Here is a 27,385-nt window from a genome sequence, read left to right on the forward strand (position 1 = left end):
ATATATTTTTCATACTTGTTGCTACTATTGAGTGTTGACATTGAAGTAACAACTTGCAATGCCAGCTGTGGATTGCAAAATATCTAATTTAACTATAAACCTCATTTACAGTTTATTACAATTAATCAGATAAAATTAGGTGTAATAATGTCCGAGTAGCCCCTATGTGAAGCTATAGCTCATTATACTATAGACTTAAACCAGTGAGTGGATTATTAAAGTAGATGGATTTTTCTTCTTCTCTTTCTGTTTGTTGCCAAGGTAATGATTTTTTACTAAATATAGCTGAGAGCTGGAGGCTTGTAATCATTGTTGCTAAAAAAAACCTGCTGCAGTCAACATTAACATGGCATCATAAATATTAACCCACTGCTTCACACTGTTCCTACCCTTTTCCCAATTACTTAGCACCAGTGTTATTCAAAGAAAGAGTAAAGATCCTGATAATTCATACAATAGAAAGTTTAGCAAACAAAAGCTTACCAATAAACAGTGCACTATACCAACATTTGATATTAAAAAAAAAAAATCAAAATCCTGACTTCACCAAAAGGACAGATCAATTCATTAGGGAGTAACGTCCTATTCTAATTAAGGGCTCAGACATGCCTTACCCTTATGTTTTGGCAATGCAGACCTGCAACTCCATAAATAACAAGTCACTTCCAGTGAGGGATATTCGTGACTTAAAAGGAATTTTGGCTGTATTTTGGGACTATTTAGCATTAAGTGTTTTACTGTTCTTAACTAATCTGTTTCTCAGAAATCTGTAATCTCACATTCATATTTTTAGAAAATGTAAAATACTATCTGAAGAGCTGCAATTTTTCTAGAGATCATCCATATCTTGAAATCCTTCCAGTATAAATCCTTACTCAAATGGTAAAAAATCCAGGCTTGTTTCCTCCCTAGGCCTAGGTGGCCTGTGTAGAGAATAATGCAGCTCTTTAGCAAAGCTGAGTGAATAACTGATTTTTCATTTGGTTGCCAAACAGAACATTAAAATTGCCACTTATGTTTGGTTTGAATGAAGGAGAGAGAGAGAAACGTCAACTCATTCTGAATTTTTTTTAAAGCAAAGTAATGCAAAGCCATATAGATGGGCCAAATGCTGAATTCCTTAATCGGCTTTTACCTAATCCTTTTCCAGGCAAACTTCCCATTTAGTGTCATACTCTACCAAACGGTAGATAATACATGCCAGTAAAACCGCTAACTCTAAAACGTTTTTCAGGATTATTAGGAGCCTACAGACAATGAAAAAGTGTATGTAAATAATGGCATCTTCTCACTAACCAAATCTGTTTCTTATGTGCAGGCATACTTCCCCTTGACTTCCTAATGATATATCAATGCTCTAAAGAATATAAGCAAAGACAGCAGTGAGGTTGGTGGAGAACCGTTTCTGCCACCATTGCACTCACACGTATAGTAGGATAAAAAACATTTAGCTTTGCTTGACTGGAAGCACACAACCCAAGGTTATTCATTTAGTTCGGGGTAGGCAATCTATGGCACGTGTGCCGAAGGCGGCACGGGAGTTGATTTTCAGTGGCACTCACACTGCCCAGGTCCTGGCCACCGGTCCGGGGGGCTCTGCATTTTAATTTAATTTTAAATGAAGTTTCTTAAACATTTTAAAAACCTTATTTACTTTACATACCACAATAGTTTAGTTATATATTATAGACCTATAGAAAGAGACCTTCTAAAAACGTTCAAACGTATGACTGGCACGCGAAACCTTAAATTAGAGTGAATAAATGAAGACTCGGCACACCACTTCTGAAAGGTTGCCGACCACTGATTTAGATTCTGATTATGCCCTCAAGTACATACATGGGGTTGTCACTGAATTATCCTTCACTATTGTTTGCCTCCAAAGTCACTATCTAGCGGTAGAAAATGGTAGTGTCTTTTGAAGGGTGACCTTTCTTTGGAAGACTGGTACTTCAGAGCAGAGATAACTGGAACAGGAGGATAGTGTTAGAGGTGCTTTTGGTACCCAACATACTCCTCCATTAAACTTAACCATAGCTTCTGGTCAGAAATTTAAAAAGAACATAACTATTGTCACTCTTAAAATTGTTTTTGTTGTTGTTTTGTTTTGGTATTCGCTGAATAGTGAAACTGAATGCTAGGCTTGGGTTAGAGAGACATTTTGATGTGCTGTAAGAATAGGTCTCTTTTCCTGGCTACGTAGATGTTTTCACACCAACAGGTTGACATAGAATATCAGTAATTTATCTTAACCTATCCACTTCCCAAATTACCCCAAATTACCACTGATCTTAGAACTTCAGGCCTAAGCCTCCAGCCTGCTTAAAAAAATCACATGAAATTAGTCACAAGATACCAATTTAATGATGTACTTTAAAAAAAATTAACAAGCCATTGGAAAAGACATGACATGACTCATTAGAGAGCACTACAGCATGGACTGTGGTTGATATCTTATTGTGTTCTGAGTACTGCCTTTTTAGTTTAAACAGAAAGAGGACACATTCCTTCCAATTTCAGAGTGGAATTAACCAAACCAGCTGTAGAATGATGCTAGTGCTTGAGGAAATAACTTAATTATTTTTTGATGTTTTTCATATCTAACTGAGACACGTTAGTGGATTGCAGTGCACCCAGATTAATTTAAACTTGCTCAGGTTTAATAAAGATGAAATAAATATCTGTCTCTCTGTTTTCGGGAGGATTCATATGAATTTTTAATGATGGGAGAACCTCAAAAAGCTCAAGGGTTTAGTGTGATTTTTAAATACTTTCAGCTACCTTTTGGGATCCCAGGTAAACTTATCTGAATCTGTTTGGTCTATTTATATTTCACAGAAAAAAAAAAAACAAATGAAAGTTGTTGGATTGACTGAAAGTGTGGAATGCATGAGGAAGGGTGAAAAATATGACTCAGATCAGAATTGTGTAGGAGAAGAGAAAGGACACTGAGTGAATATATCTTCATCTATAACTACCACCAATCTAAAGACACCAACAACAGAGGCAGTCACAATAGTCTGCTATATCTCATATTAAAAAGACAATGAATTCACTTGGTAAAGAAAATAAAATGTAAGGTGAAGAGCCTGCTTGATGCAGAATGGCATTGTATATAGAAAGAGAGAGGGAGGACTAATTTATTTTTGGTTTGATAGTCCCAGACAGAGCTGTGCTACTTTCAGTACAAGATCTGGTTAGTTATAAAAAAAGAAGGTAACTGTGTCCTTGTGATGGGTGTGTACCTCACAGAGGCCCTGAAGAGGTTAATGTGGGCCTGACAGGCCAGATATCACACCTGGCAGCAGCTGTGAGGGAAAGAAAGCCAGGCTTAATTGATGAAGTCCACCTGGGGAGGGGCTGGGTGGTGATTATAAAACCAGAAAGTTTGTCGCAGAAAGGAGGCTCTGAAAATACTGCCAACCCTTACAGCAGTATATGGAGAAAAGATGAGCTACCGATGGAGTGAAAACATACAGTTGTAGTCCCAGTGTGGAAACCAGGTAAGCTGTGAAGAACACCTGACGCATACAGGACAGTTGCCCTTACATCATGTGTGGGTACAGTCATAGAAAAAATGGTGACTGAAAGATTAAGTATCTAGAGAGAAATGGACTTATGGACAATCTGCAAAGTGAGTTCAGGAGGGGAAGGAGTACAGTTGAGCATATAGTAGAGACAGAAACACACACACAAAATGAGAAAAAGGATATATGAGAGTAGCTTTCCTTGATATTGAAAATGCATCTGACACATTATGGAAAGAATGCTTATTGAATCCATAGCATCCATGGGCATAAGAGGAAGACTGTATAGGTGGATAAAGGATTTGTCACGTAAAAGAACTATGTAGGTCAGAATAGGGAGAGCTTACTGTAACATATACACAAATGGTACTCCACAGAGGAGTGTCATCTGCCCTACCTTATTCAATATAATGATAAATGATCTCCCAAAAAGGACGAATGCAGAAATAGGCATTTCTTCGTTTGCAGATGACTGTGCCATATGGGCTAAAAACAGGAACCAGAAAATAGCTGAGAAGTGAATTAACAAAGCAGTTAGGAAAAGTGTGGAATGGGGAAACATAGGGCTTTAAATTTTCAGTTCTCAAAACTAAAGGAATGATAGTCATTAAAAAGAAAATGTAAAAAGATTGTAAACTGTCTATGTGAACAGCAAATAGATATAATTAAAAGCTACAAATTCCTGGGTGTGACATTTGATAGCTAGCTAACATGGAAGATCACATAGAAAATATTGGAGATAAATGTAAAGGTAAAATTTATCTACTTAGAAGTATTTCTGGAACCACCTGGGACATGGATAAGAAAGAAGTGGTAATATTTTATAGAGCATTAATAAGATCAATCCATTGAGTACAGATGCCAAGCATTTAGTTCAGCATCAAAAACAAACCTAAAGAAGTTAGACTCAATTCTAGTCCAGGCGTTACACATTGCATGTGGTGCCTTCATCATGACTCCTTTGTGTGTAATGCAGATAGCTGCTAGTGAAATGCCTGTAGCATTAAGAATTAAATGATTGGTTTTAACCATCTGGGCAAAAGTCACAGGAAACAGTGAAGATAGAAACACTAACAAATATATAAAGAACACAGGGAAATTAGTGGACAGCATGGGGTGGAGAAATCAAAAATGCCTAATGTTAATAAGATTAAAATACAGACAAAGGAACAAAGAGAAAATAAATTAGCATATATAGCCAAGGGAAAATGCATTATAGGTGGAAAATGCATATTGTCCATAAGTCCATAATATAAATGTGGAACTATATAATGAGATGAAAAGGGGAAGGAGAGCTAAATACTGAAATATAGCAAATTGCTATGTATATGGTAAATGGGGCAAGCATTGCCAAATATTTATGGATGGGTCGAATGTTGAGAAAACTAGGAGAGCAGGGAGAGCATTCTGCGTCCTAATGCCTGGACTGAAGAAATCAATTAGACAATCAAATTTTGTTGCTGTTATGACTGTCAAACTAGATAATGTTGGTGTTATATTGGATACTGAATGTGAGACCTATCTCCATTGTCATCTTGTCAGATTCACTATCAGGAATACACACGAGTAAACATTGAAATAGCATGAATTCTAGTGCATGTTGGGATAGCAGGAAATGAGGTGGCAGATAAAGTAGCAAAAATGCTGTAACAACAAAAAAATTGACATAGAGGTCCCTCTAAGTGAACAGATGTTTAAAAACCTAATTAAAAATGAACTAAAAAGAGTGGCAGGAACTGTGGACAAAGGAAATAAGGCAGGAAAGTTTTCATGAAATATGCCCTAGAATCGAAAATGCTGACCTACTGCAAGAACCTGAGAGAGAGTGAGATAGCTCTACTATACATACTTACTGTTTAAGCCACAGTGTTCAGTAACTTCTCCTTAAATAATAAATACAAAGCTGGGCTGTGTGAGACATGCAAGGTCAAAGAAAGTTGATCACATCTTCTGAGAGTCTAAAGAGTGTAACATTGATAGGGAGATTTTGTATGACAAACTCAGGCACCTAAAAATTACAAAGTTTACACTAAAATACCTAGTAAGAGCATCAGGAAAATGGGGCAACACAAAAAGCAACATTACAATTTACAAAAAATATATATAGAGAAAAGAGACTAACTATATTTCATGAAATCCAGCACCTGATGGCTATGGCCTCAGAAAGTGAGTCTGCTATGTCATTAAATACAAGAAGAAGAAGTAGAAGAAAGGGGGCTGTAGGGAAAGAATCTGCAGCCATTCTCTGGAGGATAGAAGAGGTAGGAAGTGCTCTGGGGAGGCAACAAGTTGTCTGAGAGAGTAGACCTTGACTGCCAGCTATGGTATCTCTGGCTGGAGCCTAGGAAAGGCTTGGGTTCTCCTACCACCCACTGGGGAAGGTGGGATGAAAGCATTGGAGGTAAGGAGTGTAAGGACCACAGAGCCCAGGGACAGATGGAAGACCTGCTGTAAGGTCATTGGACTATAACTTGGTTGGAGTCTGTTACCCCAGAAAAGGTGGACTAACCGTGGATGGAGGGCCGAGTTGTGGGAAGGCAGGCAACTGCGGTGATGGTGCAACCATTGACAGGGGACACCATATGAGGAGATAGCTACTATGCCAGGCCTGGCCATAGGAGGTGCTCCTGCAGTGAGTGAACCCTTTTACAGTCCCTCAGATATATTTTACTATATCACAAAAATCTTGGTTAGATCCAGAAGTCTGGGTGTAGTGTAATGCATTCAACGTTAAAGAGAAATATAAAGTTAAATCACAATACCACTGACAATGTTAAGAGATTGATCCTGTGAAATTCCTGGATGCACTTGTAGGTTACCAGATCCTGCTGTATTATGAAGTTACTTCCTGAGAGGCTGCAAAATTGCCAGCTGAGTGTTTCGTTTTTTTAACTCATATCCCAGAGCCGCCAGCATGACATTCATCACCCTTGATGAGAGACACACTCCAGGAGGTGAAATAACAGAGAACTAACCTTAAAAAAACAAACAAACCCCACAGTTAAGTGACTCAAGAACAGAGATCTATCTGCATGCTGGGATTTTTATGTGAGTTTAAACAAATTAGGCACCCAGCTATGACTGAATTTCAATGGGATCTGTGCACACAATTAGAGCTGGGTGAGAAATGGTTTTCCCATCCCATGAAAATTTCAGGGAAAAAAAATCAAATTCCGCATTGGAATGAAACTGAGACCTTTCAAAATTGTTCATGAAAAATGAAAGTGAGGCCCACCTCAGAAGCCAATAACCTAATGATTAGGGCACTCTCATGGGCTGTGTGAGACCCAGGTTCAAGTCCTTACTCTGCCTGACTCAGACCAAGGGTGTGAACCTAGCTCTCACGTCCCAAGTGAATGCCCTAAGCACCAGGCTGTTGGTTATTCTGGGGTCAGTCTCTCTGTGGTTTTGACCAGAAGTTCTGTCTTAGACTTGAGAAGCCTTCCCTATAAAAGGTTCACTGAAACTGACCCTTTCCCACGTAATGTTTGGTTTCAATTAATTGGCATTGTTTACTGAAAATCTGTTAAGTTGAAATATTTCCAACCAGCGCTACACCTGCTCCCTGTGGGCTACTCTAAAAATCCCAGCTGCAGTGTCATAATTTTTTGAAAAATGTTGCTGACCCAAAAGGAAAGTTTCAGATATCTTTGTTTCCTAATAGCTGCATTTCAGAGCAAATTACACTCCACAAGCGCTTTAGGCTTTTTATTAATGGAAGGGCCAAAAATCTGCAAACAAATTACAAATACCGCTTCCTTAGTGTCAGATGCTTGCAGCCAGGCTAGTTGAACCTTAAAAGTTGTGAAGAGGAAAACTTCATCATAGCTTTTTCATCAGGCTGTTGAAAGTCTTGCTGTAAAGAGAGGGGCAAATTATCCTTCACTAACCGGGTGCAGAGGCAGTTTCAAATAATCCTAGTCTATCATTACTTTTTTTGGTCATCCATCACCGTCAATGAAATTCTGAAAACTTTGATAAATAGAGATTTGTAAAGTGCTGCAAAACTGACACTCCCTTTGAAATGCTAACTAACTAATAGCTGTACTCAGAGGGTGGCTGTCAAACTTGGGGTTCAACCCAGACCACTGAGAGGTTTTATCACCACTTGTCTTATAACCTTGAGTGCCTTATAATGCTCTGCTGGTGTAGCTCCCAGTCCAGACACTCCCAGTCACATTCAGCAGCCCTGGTTCAGCAACTCTGACTCCAGCAGCCTGCTTGTTACACTAGAGCCACACCCTGGTGGCAACCCGCCTAGGTTACTATTAGCAAAGTGACCCCAACGCCCCCCCCCCATTCCTGAATTTCTCCAAAACCATCTATCCTGAAAGGTCCAGCCCTTTCCTGGAACATCCAGAGGAGTAATAAGGTCTGTTGCTCCTTTAAAAGACAAAAACACAGCAGCTTGTGCTGATTCCTGTTCCTCCTGCACTGATGGTTGCTGGTGTGCAGATTATCTCTTCCTGCTGCAATGATCAATACAAATGAATAACCCATTGAATCTGGGCCATACCTGGTTTGAGGTGTTGGCTTCTTTCCTGTGTCTGGAGAAAAATCTGTTTATCAACCCCCCTGACACACCTAGTCTAAACTCCTTTTTGTGACAAACTTTAAAGCATAATATTAGGGAGAATCCAAAATATCATATAGCATTGTTACATATATTTTACAATGATATTATTGACCAGTGTGGTGGTAGCTTTCAAATAATACCTCACATGGAATATTTTTTTACAAAGCCATTGCAGTATTGCATGGTGTGACTACAGGGGTGTCTAGCTTTACGGTGGCATGCTTTGCAATATAAATACATGAACAGCCATAGTTTATGGTGCTAGTATTCAATTCTGTTAACCCATAATTGCTAGTGGTTGTAGCAGATCCATGTGATGGCACTAGAATTTGTCAAGAAAATCTGCTGTCCAGCAATTGCGTGGGGGGGGTGGGGGGTGTTCATTCTTGGTGAATTATCCAGTTATAAGAATATTTTTGTTTTTCTTTTCTTAAAATGTCCTCCCTTGTGTCTGACTGCTTTGAATGTCCTACTTTCCACCGATACAAGCAATATACTGTTGAATGTTGGTCATTGATTTAAGAACCATGGTACCTAACACTGGTATTGTTGCATAGAGCTTTTTGTACAGATCTGAACTAGGCCAGCGCATACTGGGCATTTCTCTATGCCTATGTGTGGTGAAATGGCATACATTTTTTGCCATGTTAAAAAAAAATTCCTAGATACTTTTGTCTGAAATATTAATAGTAATAATTATTCACTTAGATGTGAAAAATATTTATGGACAGTATTTAGGATGAGAAGAGTTGCTGCTAAACATTCACAGTGTTCAAGTCTTAGGCCCAGACTGCAAGTGGCACCTTGTGAAGCCATTCAGAGATAAGGTAATTTTTTTTTCTCTCCTTTGCTTAGTGTCTGATGTTTGACAGCACTTTTGTGAACCTTCTGTGAGATCTGCTGAGTGAACTTGTGTCTGTCTGCTGTACTGTAGCCTTTGAAGATTTGGCCTTAAGTGGTTCTCTCTGAAGATATTTTATTTACAATTTAACATATTTTAGTGGGTTGGTCATATAAAATCACTTACTGCCTCATGCATTCAAAATTACACTGTTATCAAGACTGAGTCTTGCATAAATACATAATTAGTGAATCTTATGTAGTTACTTTATATGTTCCGACTGATGTTTTGTAAAAAACCAAGCACCAAGCTCTTCTCCATCCAGTAAACACTTAGGGCCAGACTGGCTTTTAAATCAAAGACCCATAAGTAGTGTGGTGGAGGTGTGAAGCCCTAGGAAGAGCATTGTGTCTCAGGTTGGGTTTTTTTTTTTCCACTCTAGAGAAAGCAGCTGGGATTCCAGCTTCTTCACTTCCCCTTCCTTTCTTTTAAAAGTGATATTTGGGACTCTCTGCTTCTCTGCTTCTTCGCAGTCCTCCAGCAAAAGCAACACCTTTGATGCAAGGTTCCCTCACTCCCCCTGCTAAGTTAATGATATCTCAGCTGTATGCTCCATGCTGTTCTCATTCTTTGAAGGCTGGGGAGGAAGGGAACAACAGTTCAGATGCTTCTCTACTCACCTCTAACCCTCCCCTCCAGGGAAGGAGCCAGTCCTGGTCCCAGTCTGCTATTTGCCTGGGTGAAATCTTTGTTTGTCCTGGTGAGTGGGTTTTTCAGGCATTATGGCTATAAATATCAGCTACTTTGAAAGCAAAACATTGCATTGAGAAGAGAGAAAATACATATATATATATAAAAAATCACCCACACTTAGGACTCTTACTCTTTCCCACAACTTTAAATTCTGCATTTGGCTTTCCCCCATGGATTTTATACCACAAAGCTGGTGGTTACTGGTGCTACCATCCACCTTTAAGAAGATTTTCAGATATTTTGGAGTTGACTCATTGTGTGTGTCAAACCTTAAAAATCAAAGGAAACATTTCAGTTTAATTTTCAAAATTAGATTAAACAAAATGAACTAGATCTGTCCTATTGATCTTGTATCATTGTGTATTCCATCATGGAATGACCATATCAAAAAAACTCATAACGCATGATAGTGTCCCAAAACTAACCCCGACAAGGAAATGTTTTGCACACTTCAGAGAACATCTAATCCTAAATTTTCAGCAGGGAATACCTATTTGTGAGAATTGCAATTTCCTGCTGTTGACAAGCTTATATGATAAACGTGATGGCAAGTCTCAACATACAAGTGTTTGTCATCTCAACTATTATCAGTCCCTTCAAAGTAATGGGTTTTTGTTAACCACCAGCAGAAGTAAATTGAGCTTTTGATCCCCCCTGTCCCCCCCCCCAAGAGATTACATATATTTCTTAATTAAAATATAATAGAGCATTAAAAGCTAATTCTTTAAAGTTTGATGTTATTGCTATTTTCTTCTAGTATACAGTACATCTGCCTCCATCGACAGTTTTTTTTTTAAAATTGGCCATGACTTGTGGCAGCAACTCTACAATGAACCTGGTTTAGGGATTTCAGGGTACTGTATGAGAGAGATCAAAGCTTTGGCTCTTCTGTTCCTTAAAGCTTCTCAATTCCTGGAGCCTTCCTTGTGCCATTTATTTTATTTGAGCAGGTGTCCTTTTCTCTTTATTTTACAGCCAGGCAAAGCAAAATAATATCTTGGATTATGTTAGTGAGAGAGAGCTAGTTCTTATTGTGGAGATGTCAGTAGTAACTATGTAGTTTGAGGGTGAGTCCAGTCTAAATCTTGGTTTGGAATAAGCTTTGTTTGCATATAGAAGAAATCTTTCTGAAAATAGGGAAGGTGTCAGTGTGACAGCCTGCTTGTGGACACCCAGAGCTGTGAGCCTCTGTGTTACCCCTCTTAGGGTATGTCTACACTACGGGATTAATCCGAATTTAGATAATTCGAATTTGGGAAACAAGTTGTATAAATTCGATTGTGCGCGGCCACACTAAGCACATTAATTCGGTTTTTAACCACATTAATTCGGTGGTGTGCGGCCACACTACCCCATTAATTTAACCACAGTAATTCGGTGGTGTGCGGCCACACTAACCCTAATTCGAATTAACAAATTCGATTTTGGCGCTACTCCGCTCGTCGAGGTGGAGTACAGAAATCGATTTTAAGTGCCCTTTAATTCGAATTAACTGGCTCTGTAGTGTGGACGGGTGAAGGGTTAATTCGGATTAACGCAGCTAAATCCGATTTAAAGTCGTAGTGTAGACCAGGCCTTAGTCTCAGCAACTGAGAGTTTTGCTGTTGCTAAGCTATGTGTCAGCTGTGTGATACACTAGCTCATCTGCCTTGCCAGCAGACTCTTCAGGACTCTGCCAGCCCCAATCTTGTCTAATAGGTAACAACCAGTGAACCCCAATTCCTGAATTCCCCAGAAATGTCTTTCTGCAGTGTCCAGTCCCTCTCTTTGGACACTCACACAAGCTATTAAGCTTGCTCCCTCCAAAGAGACAGAACACCCACCAGCCTGTTAGATTATTTGAAGACTTGCACTTCACTGTAATACACAGCACTGAGAGGGTTTTGTAATAAAACAAGAAGAGTTGACTAACAAGAAACAGAGATTTAATTGATAAATAAGAATAAAAGAAACAAGTTATGGTTACAAGTAAACAAACAAACAAACAGAAACATGCTTTCTAGTGATTAAAACTTAATTTCAGCAATTCGTGATGTTTGTCTAAGCAGGTTTCTCACCTATAGTCAGTTTCCAGCTACTCTTATCCAGCTTTCATAGGCTGAGAAGGCACTGAACCCTAAGTTTTTTAAGTGATGAATAACCAGATTGGCTCTTTGCCTGTCTTTATATTCCCCAAATAGCATTGCCTGTCTCAAGATACAGGAAAGCTCCCTGGAATGCAAATTCCTCTCCCCCTTCATGATCATTAAATGGTCTTCTCCCCTGCTGCTTAGCTTGATGTTTTGTTTTCCTTATATGTAGGGGTCTACTTACAAATCCACGAAATTTGCTATTGATTCCGAGACCAACTCACAAAAAATGTGTGATTTCTCCGCAGCATTTCTCAAAGTGAGGGTCCTGACACAAAAGGGAATCACAAGCCTATTGTAGAGGGTCGCAGTATTGCCACCCTTACTTCTGCGCTGTTGCTGGCAGTGGCACTGCCTGAAGCTGGGCAGCGGGAGATGGGTGGCTGCTACCAGGCACCCAGCTCTGAAAGCAGCATTGTTGCCAGCAGCAGCACAGGACTAGGGGTTGCAATACTGCACCATGCCATCTGTACTTCTCCGCTGCTGCTGCTTTCAGAGCTGGGTGGCTGGAGACCAGATGTCACGGTCTGTGACTTGATTTTCAGGGCTGTGAATTTGGTAGACTACCTACTTATGTGTAAATGTACATGCATTGTCCTCTGCCTGTGGTTAGGCTGGTCAGATAAAGAAATATACATTTCTTTGTCTGCGGAGGCTGGGCTTACTTGCTGCCTGCCAAACACATTTTAAGAATATATTTCCAGCACACATCTATAGCTCTTTGTAGATACCCTGTACATATATCACACAATGATTTCGGGAACCAGCATGTTACCAGTGTGCATTTGATACCTTACATGAAACCTTTTACATACAGATTGTCACAATGGTGTGTTGGGGTAGTGGGTGTGTCAGGCCTGATGTGAGTTATTGTTTGGTGTTTCCTCTGCCAGTTGGTATTGAGGGGCTCCCAGGCTCCTAGCTGGATTAAAGATGTAAAGTTTTGGTTAAGTAGAAAATAATGTGTGCTTAACATTTTCCCATCAGTTTTGTGCTTTTGGTCTCCATGATCTTGGTAGAGAGAGGGTATCATACAGCAAACTCCAGACACAGGTGCAGTTCCTTAGCCATTCAGGAATAAGTCATTGTCTCATCATGGAGCATTTTTTCAGGGAAGAATTATTTAAGAATCTTAATTGTTATGAACAGAAGCAAAAAATCCCCGATTCTCATTTATACTAAGTCCCCTTTATACTACCAGAGTGGTATCAGGGGGGCTTAGTATACATCAGAATCGGGCTCTCTGTCTTCAAAGTATATAGTTCGTACAATGCTGTCCATGCTACAATGATGAAGCAACTTGATCAACAACTTTATTTCCTAAAAGAGCTGGAAATGACTTAATATTTTCAAATATTATTCATTTAAACTGATAGATTATCTTCTTCCCAGTGACAGACAGACATTCACTGTGAACATAGCAAATTATCTGCTCGGAATCATTAGTTTTCTGTTTCCAATTCTGTCTGTTAAGAGAAGACAGAGAGATTGTATGTGTGCATACCAAAAAGCATTTTTCAGCCTCCTGATTGATGCAAAGTGTGGGTGAGGATGTTGTGGAGTACTATCCTGGTAATATTACACACAAACTACCTCTTTGCCATACATCATAGACAGAATCTGAAAACTGGTCCCAGATGTTTTTATGACACTTACATGTAAGAAATGCAACCTTAACTTTCTGCTCCCATTTGAAGATTGTTTCCTTCATTCTTCAGCTAGAATAATTGAATCTGTCACTTTGGTCAGAGCAAGTTATCGGCTGGACTAGAAACTTGAGAATTAGATACAAGAGGAAGCACTGACAGATGAGTCATTTATTGAACAATACCATAACATCGTTCTAAACAGCACTTCAGCAAATATTTTTCAATGTTCTGAATCTCTACTTTTAGTCCAAAAAAAATTCTGTTTACAGACTGAAGATGGTTTAGTTATGCACAAATGGCCAGAGCCTGGACTCACATTTATTCTAGACTGTTCCAGAGGTTCAAAGTAGCAGAAAGTCCATTTAAGTGGCCAGCTGGAGATACCCTAGGTATGCTGAATCCCCAGGTGACACAGAGCTGGCATAGCCTACTCTATGCTGTCCCACCCAGCATAGAGGATGTGTGTAGGGGGCATGGCTGGAGCACTATGTTAATCTAGCAAACCCTAGCTGGCAGAACAGGCCAGTGGGGCCTACTGCTGCTGGTTGCTCTAAATCATTCCTTAGAATTGATACCTAACACCCAAAGATCAGAAAGCTACAAAGGTGGCTTCAACTCCCACTCTTGAGCTGTGGTGGCTCCAAAAGAGCTGGTCCCCAGGATCCAGCCCACACCGTGTATTCTAAGGTTGTTTCAATTGTGATTCAGATTAAACCATGCGATGTAACTATACAATTTTTAGAATGTTGCCTTATTCTGTTGTGGCATTGCCTAGGTTTAATAGGGTCATAGCCCTTCTAATACCTGGGTTTATTTCTCACATATTCCAATACAATTTAAATTACTCTCTTCCTCAGATGCACACATGCCTTAATTTTATCGAGTCTACATTCTTCATTGTTACAATGAGAAACCTTCAAATAAGAAGATAAATAAAGACTAACAGAAAGCTCTTTTAAGATTACGTGTGCAAAGCAAGACATTATTGCAGTTGTGAGAAATAATTCACCTCCTGATAGCAACAAATTATATTTTCTATCTACAGCTGTTTTGTGTGTGTGTGTGTGTGTGTGTGTGTGTGTGTGTATATATATATATATATATATATAATATCCTGCTTGATTCCTCTTGTGACTAGTCAGGTGCAATTATTTGTTTCATGACATACATATTAAATATTGGTGAAATGCCTGATAGCTTGTAAATTAAATCAGTTATTTTTGCTACAGTGGCTGCAGCCTTACATGTCTCGGAGATAAAGTATGATGCCAATGGGAACTGCTGAGTACTCAGCATTTTTGAAAACACAATCACTTATTTAGATGCCTAACTATGGAGTTAGAAATCTACATTTTGAATTGTTAAAATCTTGGCCCCACTGTAACTGTCTGCTTTCCATATTCTGCAATGTCATTTGCAATCAGTTGCTTTTAGAAAGTCTTATTAACTAGCCTATCTATTGAGGTTCTAGGAAGCAAGTAGTATTGTGAACCGTTTGGTTTGTATTTTGTAGGTATTGCATGCAAATGATGATCTGGCTTTTTCATGATGGGGGGGAGGGATAGCTCAGTGGTTTGAGCATTGGCCTGCTAAACCCAGGGTTGTGAGTTCAATCCTCAAGGGAGCCATTTAGGGATCTGGGGCAAAAATCTGGCTGGGGATTGGTCCTGCTTTGAGCAGGGGATTGGACTAGATGATCTCCTGAGGTCCCTTCCAACCCTGATATTCTATGATTCTGTAGACATAATGCTAACAATGTGTTTTGATTGTGTTGCAAGAAACTTTCTTTTGTAAATCAACAACATATAATCCCACACCTCTCTTATTTGAAACCACTGTATTTAGGGAAGTGGAGACAATATACTCTGTTAAATCACACAGGATGTTTGCATATGTTAGGATATTAATGAAGCTGAACAAAGCATTTTTATTATTATCGTGTACATGTTCTATTTGTATTCCAATATCTTTACTAGACATGGGGCCCACACTTAACCTTTGATCTAAACACTTTCTGGACAAGATCCTTGGCTGGAGCTAGGTTGACTTACACTAGCCAAGAATCTACCTCACTCCAGCAGTATCATTTGGTCAGTAATGTTTTACCTAAGTCTGCCATGGCTCTAGTCCTGACCTGCTATTTATTTTACTGTTGCATTATTGTTAATTGATTCTGTTATATATTGCCATTAAGAACCCATGATGAACATAAATACCGACTTTGGTCATTTATCTTTTTTTTTTTCTTCTTCTTTTTTTAAAGGAACTATGACATCTCTGAAATACCCATGTTCAAACAGTCTTTCTTGGTCATGTTTTCAAACCAGTGTGTAATGATGTGCCAATATTAACTTATATTTGTGCAAACTGCTAGGCATGTATTCATGCAAATTAGCCAATTGTGGGCTTTTTATCAGATTTTTTTTTCAATCAGTTTCTAGGTGTACTGATTGTGCCCATGCAGATGTCCAGTTCACATGTGTACATGCTTATCTAGCTAGCTCTTTAGCCATGGGTGACAGGTTCCTCTCAGAGTGCCACCTGGAACTGGGGTACCATTGTGCCCTCTGACGCACCAGCCTGGGATCCCTCTCAGACTGTGCTGCTGTGACAAGTTGCAAAGCCCTCCCAGCCTGCACTTTCACCAGCATTCACACAGCTAGGGACACACGCAGGGGCAGTAACACGCAGGCTGCCTAACCACCAGTTTCCCAGCCTAGGACCCCAGAGCAGTATTGTCCTGTCCTGGTCAAATCTGGCCAGTATATGGGTTTAACAACCGGTCTGCATCTCCCTCAATGCGAAAAGGACCATGCACACTTGTAGTAACCAAGCTGATTATAAGTGATAGCAAATGGATCAAAGCAGATGACCTAGTAAATAAACAAAACTGCAAACTGAGCATAACATACTAGATAGGTAGGATATGAATTAGCACATTCTCACCCTGAGTGATCTGAGGTTGGCAGATTCTTGGCTTTGCAGCGTGGGTTTCCCAGATTTTCATACACAGGCTAGCAATACTTTAGTCTGGGACTATCGATTCCCACCCTGTTCAGTCTTTATTCCTCAGATGTTTCCAGGTGTATTATTGTAGGGAGAATGAGGTACCCGCATTATATCATTTCCCCTCCTTTTATATCTTCTTCCCAATTGCTGGAAAGCTCTTTTGCTGTGACCTGGGTCAAACAGTTCCCATTGTCTAGTGCTATCTCTGAGAGGTTTCTACACATTTCCTGAGGTAATCCGTGTGCTTGTGTGCATTTCCTCAATAAGCCATTAACATTGTTTGGCCTTTTTACAGCCTGGATGGCTCCTTGTGGGTGTTTTCAACCACACAACATGTTTCAGTAACACATACATAGCCTAACTTCACAAACAACAATAGCACATACAATCCAACAAGATATTAATGTCTAGCAGATCAGGACTTTTAGAATGGTACCTCACAAGGCATAACTTGTACAAAACATATCCTAATTATATACTGGTGAATATTGGGGTGCCAGGGTGTCACACCATGTGTGAGCAAATCCAGCAGTAATAGTTTAAATACAATCAAAAAATGTATAAATGAACAGTCATAGTAAGGATGAGTCTATATGTTCTGTTTTCCCCTACACACAACGCAACTAGCTACCTTCAACAAAAATGACCTCCTTTTCAGAACCAAAGCAAAACCCAACATATCGGAGAACAAAATAAAAAGAGCTGATAATCTGACAAAATAAAAGATTCTCCACTGCCTGGCCTCTTCAGTAATTTATATCTGTGCAAAGTAGGTATAAAGAACAAGCGCAGTACAAAGGTAGGGTTTTTTTGCTGCTGTTCATTGGTTTTGTAAACACTGAACAAGACAATGGTGAATCAGATCCAAAGTGCGTTCTTCTTTGCTGGCAGCCTGCATTTAAGTGAATACAAAATGGCTCCCTGTTTCTATAGACAGCAGAGCCCTTCAAAATGTAAAGTTGCAGTATATAGAAAGGAATTATAGTTACCACATTGTACAACTTGAATGTCTCACAAAATGGTCATACCACACAACTGTCTTGCATTCCGAGTTATCCTCATTTTAAGCAAATAAAAACTGATTAAAAGAATACTTTTGCTTTCTAAACTGATCAGTTGTAGTTATAGAATCAGCTCTGACTTGCAGGATTTCCCCTTTCCCTATTCAGTTTTCAGACCAGTCACTTTTGTATGGTTACGTAGTTTGATTTAGATCATAATTGTTCATTTGCACTGTAAGAATTTTTTGAAAGCCTATGATCATGAATGGTCATGATAAAATGCAGGAGAGTGTGTGCATGTCTTGTTCATGGTGTTCTGATACTCTAGAATCTGTTTGCATTAAAATTTCGATATAGTTCAACACAAGGACATTGTAATATGTATTTTTAAAATCTTCCCAGTGTTTCATGTAATAATAGTTTTGTAGTCATGTAACTACTACCAACTAAGACTCTTTTACCTGAAATTTTATTTAAGATCAAGAAAAAGCAAAGGTAAAGTTAAGTCCAGGTTTCAAGGACCAAGGTTAAGTAGAATTGAAGTATCTCACAGAACATTTAAATTGAATTATATTGGTGAGTTGGGAAAAGATCGTGTTAGCTTCTTTAATTGCCACTTATTTCAGCACCATAAGGGGCAAAATTTTGTTGTCCAGATTTGTAAGCTATGTTTACTTACATTTGGAATATTTGTGCCAGTTGGCTAAAATATCAAATCTAGATTAAAAATCTTAATTCTCTAAATGAGTGGTTGAAGGGAGAATGACCGCTCTGCATCTTTAAGCAGGGTGTATTTGGCTGGCTGGCCGAATAAGGGGAACAGTACTTTGTGGCCAGTGGGGGGGGGGGGAGAGAGATGAAAACTGCTGCAAAAGGGTCAGCGTGGTCACCGACTCATACCCTGGGAATGCAGGGTTTAAAAGGGGCAGCTCTCTGCCTGAAACTCCCCTGTTTGCTGTAATCGGGGTATAGTGGCAGGGCCATCCAGCCAATTGCCTGTGGACAACTTCTGGGTTTTTCCACAAGGCTCCAGGGAATTACATTGTTTCATAACCTCTCTGAGGTTGACAGTGGCATAGCAGGCACCTTGTCTCATTTTTAGGTCCACAGATTTCTGGAGTTGGCACCAGGAGCCAGCCGGGAACCCAGGCAGATGCCACTAGTGCTCTGGAAGCTTGGCACAGAATGGTTGTCAGTATGGTGCAGCGATCAGTTGCTCCACGCACGTGGCAGAGCTATATGAGAAGTTTTAACGATTTCATACAATTTCAGGATCAGGAAGGCTGGTCAACAATATGGCCCATTACACTGGTCAACAATTTTTGAGAAGTCGTCTGCTTCAGAGATAAAATGTGCTATTTATTATGTATTTTGATGTGCTGAATTCAAATATGACAATTAAAACAACTGATTGGCTACTGTTTCTAAGATATTTAAGATTTTACATTTTATGTCTATGTATATTGTGTAGATAGAGTTTTAATCATAAATTGTAAACCTAGGTCTTTTCATGTGTTTATGGTTGCTTTACATGATAATATTTCACCTGTCCTGTTTATGTAACACTTTTAAAATCAGCAAAAGGGTTATATAAATAAAATTGATTACGAAACAAAAGGCAAAAAACTATTATGTACATAGTTTAGTCCTATTCAGGGTCTACTCGGCGCTTCTTGGCTTGTCTCTTGTATTCATTAAATGGAGCATCTCTTGTCACTGTCCAGCAATAGTCTGCAAGCATTGATGGGCTCCATTTGCCCTGATAGCATTTCTCCATTGTTGCAATGTCCTGGTGAAATCACGCGCCGTGCTCGTCGCTCACTGCTCCGCAGTTCGGTGGAAAAAAATCTAGATGAGAGTGCAAAAAATGTATCTTTAGTGACATGTTGCAACCAAGGCTTTTGTATGCCTTGAGGAGGTTTTCCACCAACAACCTGTAGTTGTCTGCCTTGTTGTTTCCGAGAAAATTTATTGCCACTAACTGGAAGGCTTTCCATGCCGTCTTTTCCTTGCCACGCAGTGCATGGTCAAATGCATCATCTCAAAGAAGTTCACGAATCTGAGGTCCAACAAAGACACCTTCCTTTATCTTAGCTTCACTTAACTTTGGAAATTTTCCACAGAGGTACTTGAAAGCTGCTTGTGTTTTGTCAATGGCCTTGACAAAGTTCTTCATCAGACCCAGCTTGATGTGTAAGGGTGGTAACAAAATCTTCCTTGATTCAACAAGTGGTGGATGCTGAACACTTTTCCTCCCAGGCTCCAATGACTGTCGGAGTGGCCAATCTTTCTTGATGTAGTGGGAATCTCTTGCACGACTATCCCATTCGCAGAGAAAACAGCAGTACTCTGTGTATCCAGTCTGCAGACCAAGCAAGAGAGCAACAACCTTCAAATCGCCACAAAGCTGCCACTGATGTTGGTCATAGTTTATGCACCTCAAAAGTTGTTTCATGTTGTCATAGGTTTCCTTCATATGGACTGCATGACCAACTGGAATTGATGGCAAAACATTGCCATTATGCAGTAAAACAGCTTTAAGACTCGTCTTCGATGAATCAATGAACAGTCTCCACTCATCTGGATCGTGAACGATGTTGAGGGCTGCCATCACACCATCGATGTTGTTGCAGGCTACAAGATCACCTTCCATGAAGAAGAATGGGACAAGATCCTTTTGATGGTCACGGAACATGGAAACCCTAACATCACCTGCCAGGAGATTCCACTGCTGTAGTCTGGAGCCCAACAGCTCTGCCTTACTCTTGGGTAGTTCCAAATCCCTGACAAGGTCATTCAGTTCACCTTGTGTTCTGAGGTGTGGTTCAGAGGAGGAGGATGGGAGAAAATGTGGGTCCTGTGACATTGATGGTTCAGGACCAGAAGTTTCATCCTCTTCCTCTTCCTCGTCTGACTCAAGTCAGAATGATTCTGGTGCATCAGGAACCGGCAGTCCTTCTCCGTGGGGTACTGGGCGTACAGCTGATGGAATGTTTGGATAATGCACAGTCCACTTTTTCTTCTTTGACACACCTTTCCCAACTGGAAGCACCATGCAGAAGTAACAATTGCTAGTATGATCTGTTGGCTCTCTCCAAATCATTGGCACTGCAAAAGGCATAGATTTCCTTTTCCTGTTCAACCACTGGCAAAGATTTGTTGCACAAGTGTTGCAGCATATGTGTGGGGCCCACCTCTTGTCCTGATCTCCAATTTTGCAGCCAAAATAAAGGTGATAGGCTTTCTTAACCATAGTGGTTATACTGCGCTTTTGTGATGCAAAAGTCACTTCACCACAAAACATAGCAGAAGTTATCTGCACTGTTCACACAAGTACGAGGCATCTCTGCTCACTTTGGCTAAACAGAAATGTGTCCCTTTGCAAAATCAAACACTGACAAATAAGAGAACACGACACTGTATGATTTCTAGAGCTGATATAGGGCAATTTGTTCAGCAGAGTGATGTAAGCTTCGTTATGATTGCATCATCCATGACTTCTAGAAATAACATGATGCAATTCATATCATGTATGACGCAATACCAGCTTCAGATTGCATCATTCATTGTTTTGCCTAAAAAGCAAGTACTGTCCAAACCGTCATAGATTTATTCATAGATCCAGTCAAAGATGTATTTTAGTCATTTCTGGTTTAAATTGAGATCCCTTCCCTTTATAACTCACTTATCCTCCGCCATTCCCAAGTCAAGGGTCGTATATACTGTCCCAATAGCATATCTTGAAAACTAGAGCCAATCAACAATTTTAAGCATCATTTTCGTTCTCAGTGACCCAGAATTAGTAAAGTTTGACTACATTTATTTCAGAAGCATTTTGGCTGTAGAGCAGTGTACAGAGGACCATGCTGCGGTACATGCGGTCGTTGGCAACCTGTCAACGGGCATCTTCCACAATCTCGAATCCCCTTTCTGCCATTAGATTCGTCAGTAGGCTAAATGGTTATCCTGATTCTTGCAGTGGTTTTTCAGTTCAAAGGTTTTTGGCTGGGTGGTCGTGTACTGGTGGCCCCAGGGTGGATTCCCGTCATCCCATCACGGTTCACGTACTCAGGGATCTTGGGCATATCCTTGGCACCATATGTCATAGTGGACAGGAGGTGGCCTTGTTCAGGGCAGCATTCTTGATATCATTTTTTGGTGCTTTCAGGATCAGTGAGCTAGTATCTGGGTCTGGTAGGGACTCTATGGGAAGGGTTTTGCAACTGCATGATATACAATGGCATGAGCATTCAGTGATATTACACTTGCGAAGGTCAAAGACGGATCAAGTCGGCCAGGGTGAATCTATGATCCTCCAGCAGGGTGGTGAGCCTGGGGTCTGCCCAGTTCAGGCTTTGAAGGCCTACAGGGTGATATGGCCAAAGGGGAAAGGGCCCCTTTTTATGCATGGCGACAGGAGTCCCCTCACGGCATATCAATTTGTTACTGTGTTGAGGTACGGGCTGATGAGATTGGGGATGCCAGCCCATGAATTTGGTTCCCACTCATTCAGAATCGGGGTGGCAACAGCAGCAGCACAGCTAGGTAAGGGAGCAGAGGCAATTCAGGCAATCGGGCGTTGGCATTCGGATGCGTATCGAATGTATGTAATACCTCAGGCAGTAAGTTAGCATTAATTTGTTGTAATCTCATTGCCGATGTGGGACAACCAGCCATGCAGATGTAGTATGGATCTGCAGGCACCGTATTGTCTTTTGGGTGCATAGGCATGCATCCAGGTTGCCCGAGGGTTCTCAGCTGAGGTTCGGTGATGAGTCAATACTCAACTGGCATGCCAGGAGGGGCATGTTATGTGATCAGCTGCTGTATGCTGTGTGGGCCTGTCAGCGGCCTCCAGATATAATTGTGGTGCATCTTGGGGGAAACGATTTGGGAATGCTTAAAGGGGTGGAACTAATGCTCAGAGCAAAGAGGGACTTGGGGCTCATCCTTGATCTTTTACCAGGAGTTAACATTGTTTGGTCAGAACATGCTTCAGTGCAGGGTGTGGCAGGGAGCCATGAGCCCCCCCAGGGTGGACAGGGTAAGGAAGTATGTGAACAGGGAGGTAGCTAAATTCCTTGGGACTATAGGAGGAGCAGTAATTTCACATCCTGGCATAGTATATGGGGCAGTAGAGTTGTTTCGGGAAGATGGGGTTCACCTGTCTGACTTAGGTGCTGTCATGTTTTTAACTGATATAAAAGATGCACATTAGGAGATGTTTGGGAACCCGACTGGGTTTGGGGGGAAGGCATCCAAGCTAATTGTGGCGGATGTCCAGTGCAGGTACTCCATAGGAAAGGTAAACAGTGACTGGATAAATGGCTTGGAAATGGACTTAAAAAGGGACTTTCATTAAAGGAATGAATGGGGGCGGTTGGGAACTCCTATGATTGGTATGGCAGGGAGCCAACCCCCCATTCTTATAGCCCTCCTTAACCGTCCTACGAGGGGATGGATGATAACGTCCTGGCAATGGATTTGCTGGAGAGAAAAAAAGGAGGAGCTGGTGGAAGCCCCTCCCTCCTGGGTATGGTAAGATCCCGGCAATGGATTTGCTGGAGGAACCTGGATGGAAAAAGAGGGGTAGCTGGTAAAAGCTCCCTTGGTAATTATGGAATAAACATGAGGTTACCTGCACTGTACACTTTTATCTGCCAGGTAGTCCCAAACATCTAATAATAAAGTTGCAGCCTGATTATACCCATGTCAAATGTCTCCTGTCCTTCTTTCGGCATAGCCAGACAATTGATGACCTTCCAAGTTTCTTTGACAGGAATCACTATTTCAGATCTCAAATATATACATCAGTTTGTAATCGCTTGTGTGCCAGGAGCCAGGATCACTATGTCCTTTCTAATACAAGATTCAGACTTCAGATGTAAGTTTGTGGTAGGAGGTTGAAATAAAACACACTGTGAAACATTGCAGTTATTGGGCATACCAGAATGAAATTTGAAACTACAGCACAGGAATGGCTTTACAGAGAATATCTTTACAGAAGATAAAACCAAGAAAAGAAGAAGCAAATTAGCATCCTAGCTGTCCCAATCTTTTGGATGTATAGGTATGTTTAATGGAATATGATTTGTACCTTTGTTGGGCCAAATACTCTGCCTAGCATTGTCTGTCTCAGCAAACACACAGCGTCCATCTCCTTGCACATTTTAACTTCTGATGTTTCAAACTGCAGAAAACTCAAACATGTATATCAATGAAGAATAGCACGAGGAGGATTTTCAGGCATCCTGTTACTGACCCCATACACTTTCGTTAGAACACTTCCATTAAAGTGACTGGGAAGGAGGAAGAGAGACAAGGTGGGTGAGGTAAGTTCTCGCTTCTTTGCTCAGGGCTGTGAAAAATTCACACCTGAGAGACAAGTATTAGAGGGGTAGCCATGTTAGTCTGGATCTGTAAAAAGCGACAAAGAGTCCTGTGGCACCTTATAGACTAACAGACGTATTGGAGCATTAGCTTTCGTGGGTGAATGCCCACTTCGTATTGGAGCATAAGTTTTCGTGGGTGAATACCCACTTCGTCAGACGTCTGACGGAGTGGGTATTCACCCACGAAAGCTCATGCTCCAATATGTCTGTTAGTCTATAAAGTGCCACAGGACTCTTTGTCGCTTTTTACACCTGAGAGATGCAGCTAAACAGACCTATGCCCCAGTATAGACATCACTAGGCCAATGGAAGAATTCTTCCATCTGCCTAGTCACTGCCACTCAAGTGGGTAGATTTACTGCCTTGACAGAAAATCCCCTTCCTTCACTGCAGTTAGTATCTACTCTACAGTGCTAGAGAGGCACAGCTGCAGCTATGCCACTGCAGCGCTTGTATTGTAGGCATACCCTTTGTTTGAGAAAGCTCTCAAACTATTTATAAACCACCTATAACATTCAACAAGCACCCCGTCTTGCCACTTTGTAAGCATTAACAGTTCCCGTTTGGTCTCTTAGGTATACTGTAGAATTGCTGCTTCAATATTTACAAGTATATGACAAGTCAACATATACAGGACTAATGGATAATGAAGAATATACTTCATTGACTTACGTATTTGAAAGGAATTTTAAGTTACTTAACTCCCTTTTACAGACGACAAAACTGAGACACAGCAAAGCTAAATGATTTACCCACTCTGACATACAATACTGAAAAGTGACTGCAGTGTACTTCACTGTCAAACACACCAGGGTTGCTTTCGTCTTTGTTTGCTGCATGTTATGTTTAACACAGTGAGAGATGCTGGCTCCATTCAAGTTAATGGGAATTTTGCCACTGAGTGACTTCAGTAGAGCCAAAATTTCACCCAGCATGATGTGGCATGATATAAAACAAAACTCTGAAACAAAATAATTGTTTTGAAACATTTTCTATTTACCGTATGTGGGGGAGATTATATAAAATTGTTATGAAACATTTTCAATTTAAAGTCTCCCACACACAAAAAATTAAAGATGTTTCAAAACAATTTTATATAATGTATACATATGCTGTTGAAAAATGGGAAAACTTGTCAAGGGTTTTTGTTTGTTTGTTTGTTTTTCAAAAAAAACTGTCCATTTGTTGCAATGTGTTTGAAAATTTAACCAACTCTAATTGTTTTTATATGTAATCTGCATCATTTCACTTTTTTGTCCATAAAAAGGGACATTTCAAAAGTCTCATGTTTCGGCCCGCTCATATTTTGCATGCATGACCACAAACTCTCTACAGCTGTAACAAAAAAGGAAATAGACTGGCTAACTAGGTAGTGGTTCTTTGAAAGGTACAGGAATCTCTACCTCCTGAACTACATTTCTGCCTCCCACTGTTAAGTCTCCTCTATCTACTTCTGGATCAGATGTTGCCGAAAGCATTGGATTAAGAGTGCTAGAAACAGCATTCTCTGGCAGGGGTTTCCAGTGTCAGCTTGTAGCATGCTGTGAAATAGGCAGCAGGCAGAAATAGTAAAAATGTTCTATAATCAATGTCTTTAGCGTATTAGAGCTGGTGTTTTATAAAATCAACCTGTAACTGAAAGATTTCCAGTCCCCTGCTCATCTGCACTGTTATTTCAGTAGCCAAGCCGGGACCAACATAAGCAATATCTTCAGCTTCTGGTTATTTTCACCAGTGCAGCTCCTATTCAGAAATTATCGGTAGGATTTCCATCTGTCAGCTGTTTTTAAACTGGTGGGTGTGGTGTTGGCAGATCAGGTGCCAGCTCATGTCGAGGCCTCACTTAACACTTACAAATGCATAGCTGGTAACCAGTCTTGTTTACCTGCGTATCATCAACATAGATATTAGATGCAGGACCGGCTCCAGCATTGCTGCCGCCCCAAGCAAAAAAAAAAAAAGCCGCGATCGGCGGTGGCCGTTCAGCGGCAGGTCCTTCGCTCCTAGAGGGAGTGAGGGACCTGCCGCCCCCGAATTGCTGCAGGTGCCGCCCCTCTCCCTTGGCCGCCCCAAGCACCTGCTTGTTAAGCTGGTGCCTGGAGCCGGCCCTGATTAGATGGTATGTTGAGAAGAATGTGTTTAGTGATTAGGCTTTTTGGTTGCAGGATGATGCATGTATTGATCTCACTTATCTCTATAGCCCATGGAATGAAGTTGACTGTTTGCATTGTAAACCCCTGTAATTGTGTAACTCAACAAACAGGAAAAGAAGTATTTATTAAGGTAAAGTGCACACCCTGCATACAAGAATGGCCCATTGAAAGCAATTGACATGTTGTATAGCATCAAGGGACAGAGAGACTTTATTGACTGCATTCCTAACTCCCTCCAGGAAGGAGAGACCCAAGGGTGCTGGACCTACGGATTCTGGGGGTGTGGCAGCACCCCCTGGCTTGAAGTGCTTTCCATTATATATCGGGTTTAACAGTTTTGTTCAATGGCTCTCAGTGCTATGCTCCCACTACAAAAATTGTTCCAACGCCACTAGAGAGACCTACACATGAACTCATCCTTCGGTTTGGACTCTGGAGAGGAGGGGATGATAAATCCCAGACAAGGAGAAACTGAATCTCTTTTATGCTGTCTGGACTCTGAGGGGTAAGGATTCCTAAACATAAGCATAGAGAGTCCCATGTTGCTTGGCCCTGAAAAAAGAGTTAGCCGTGAAAAAAGACATTTTAAATTGACCACTACAACTCTGTCACTCTTAGAATTTAGACTGAAACTCATTTGTGTTATATGCTTGTTGCTTTAACCTGTAAATAACTCTTATTTCTTTACCCTAGTTAATAAACTAACAAAAGGTTTATTACAGAATTGACTATAGGCCTTGTCTCTGGCATGAGCTAAGATACTAATTGATCTGGGGTAAGTGACTGGTCTCTTGGTTCTGGAAGCAACCTGAATATTTTGTGATTTTGTTTGTTTGTAAGTAACCATTTTTCACTAAGTCCAGCTTGCCTGGGTGGCCAGAGAAACTGGGGAGCCGAAAGGGACTGTCTGTGATTCTATGCTAAGACTGATACAGTGATCCATTTGTTTTCTGGTTTGGTGAATTCTAATTATAGAACATACCACCAGTTTGTGGTGTCTGCCCTGCTTTTGACACTCTGCAGTGAGGGAGGCACTCATGGTCATGAGCCATTCCAGACAGCAGAACAGTGTGCTCTATTAATTTCAGTGGATTAACTCAGGTATACGCAAAACCACAATCTGTTTAATTAGGCACACTGGGATATTATCAGATGCAGCCTCTCATATTTGAGTTGTGGGTGACAAAAGAAAAGTATACAAATACTGCCTCCCTATATACATAAATATGGTAAGTGTTTTAAACAGAGCTGGTATACAAAGTATTAGTCAGTCATTTAAAAGTAAACAAATGCTTTTTGAAATTGCCCTATAGTTGTAGCTTAAGTGCTGCAAATAAAAAAAAAAGTTCATTTAC

Source organism: Terrapene carolina, unplaced genomic scaffold (assembly GCF_002925995.2).
Source record: "Terrapene carolina triunguis isolate 2854851 unplaced genomic scaffold, T_m_triunguis-2.0 Scaffold58, whole genome shotgun sequence".
Classification (NCBI taxonomy): Eukaryota; Metazoa; Chordata; order Testudines; family Emydidae; genus Terrapene; species Terrapene triunguis.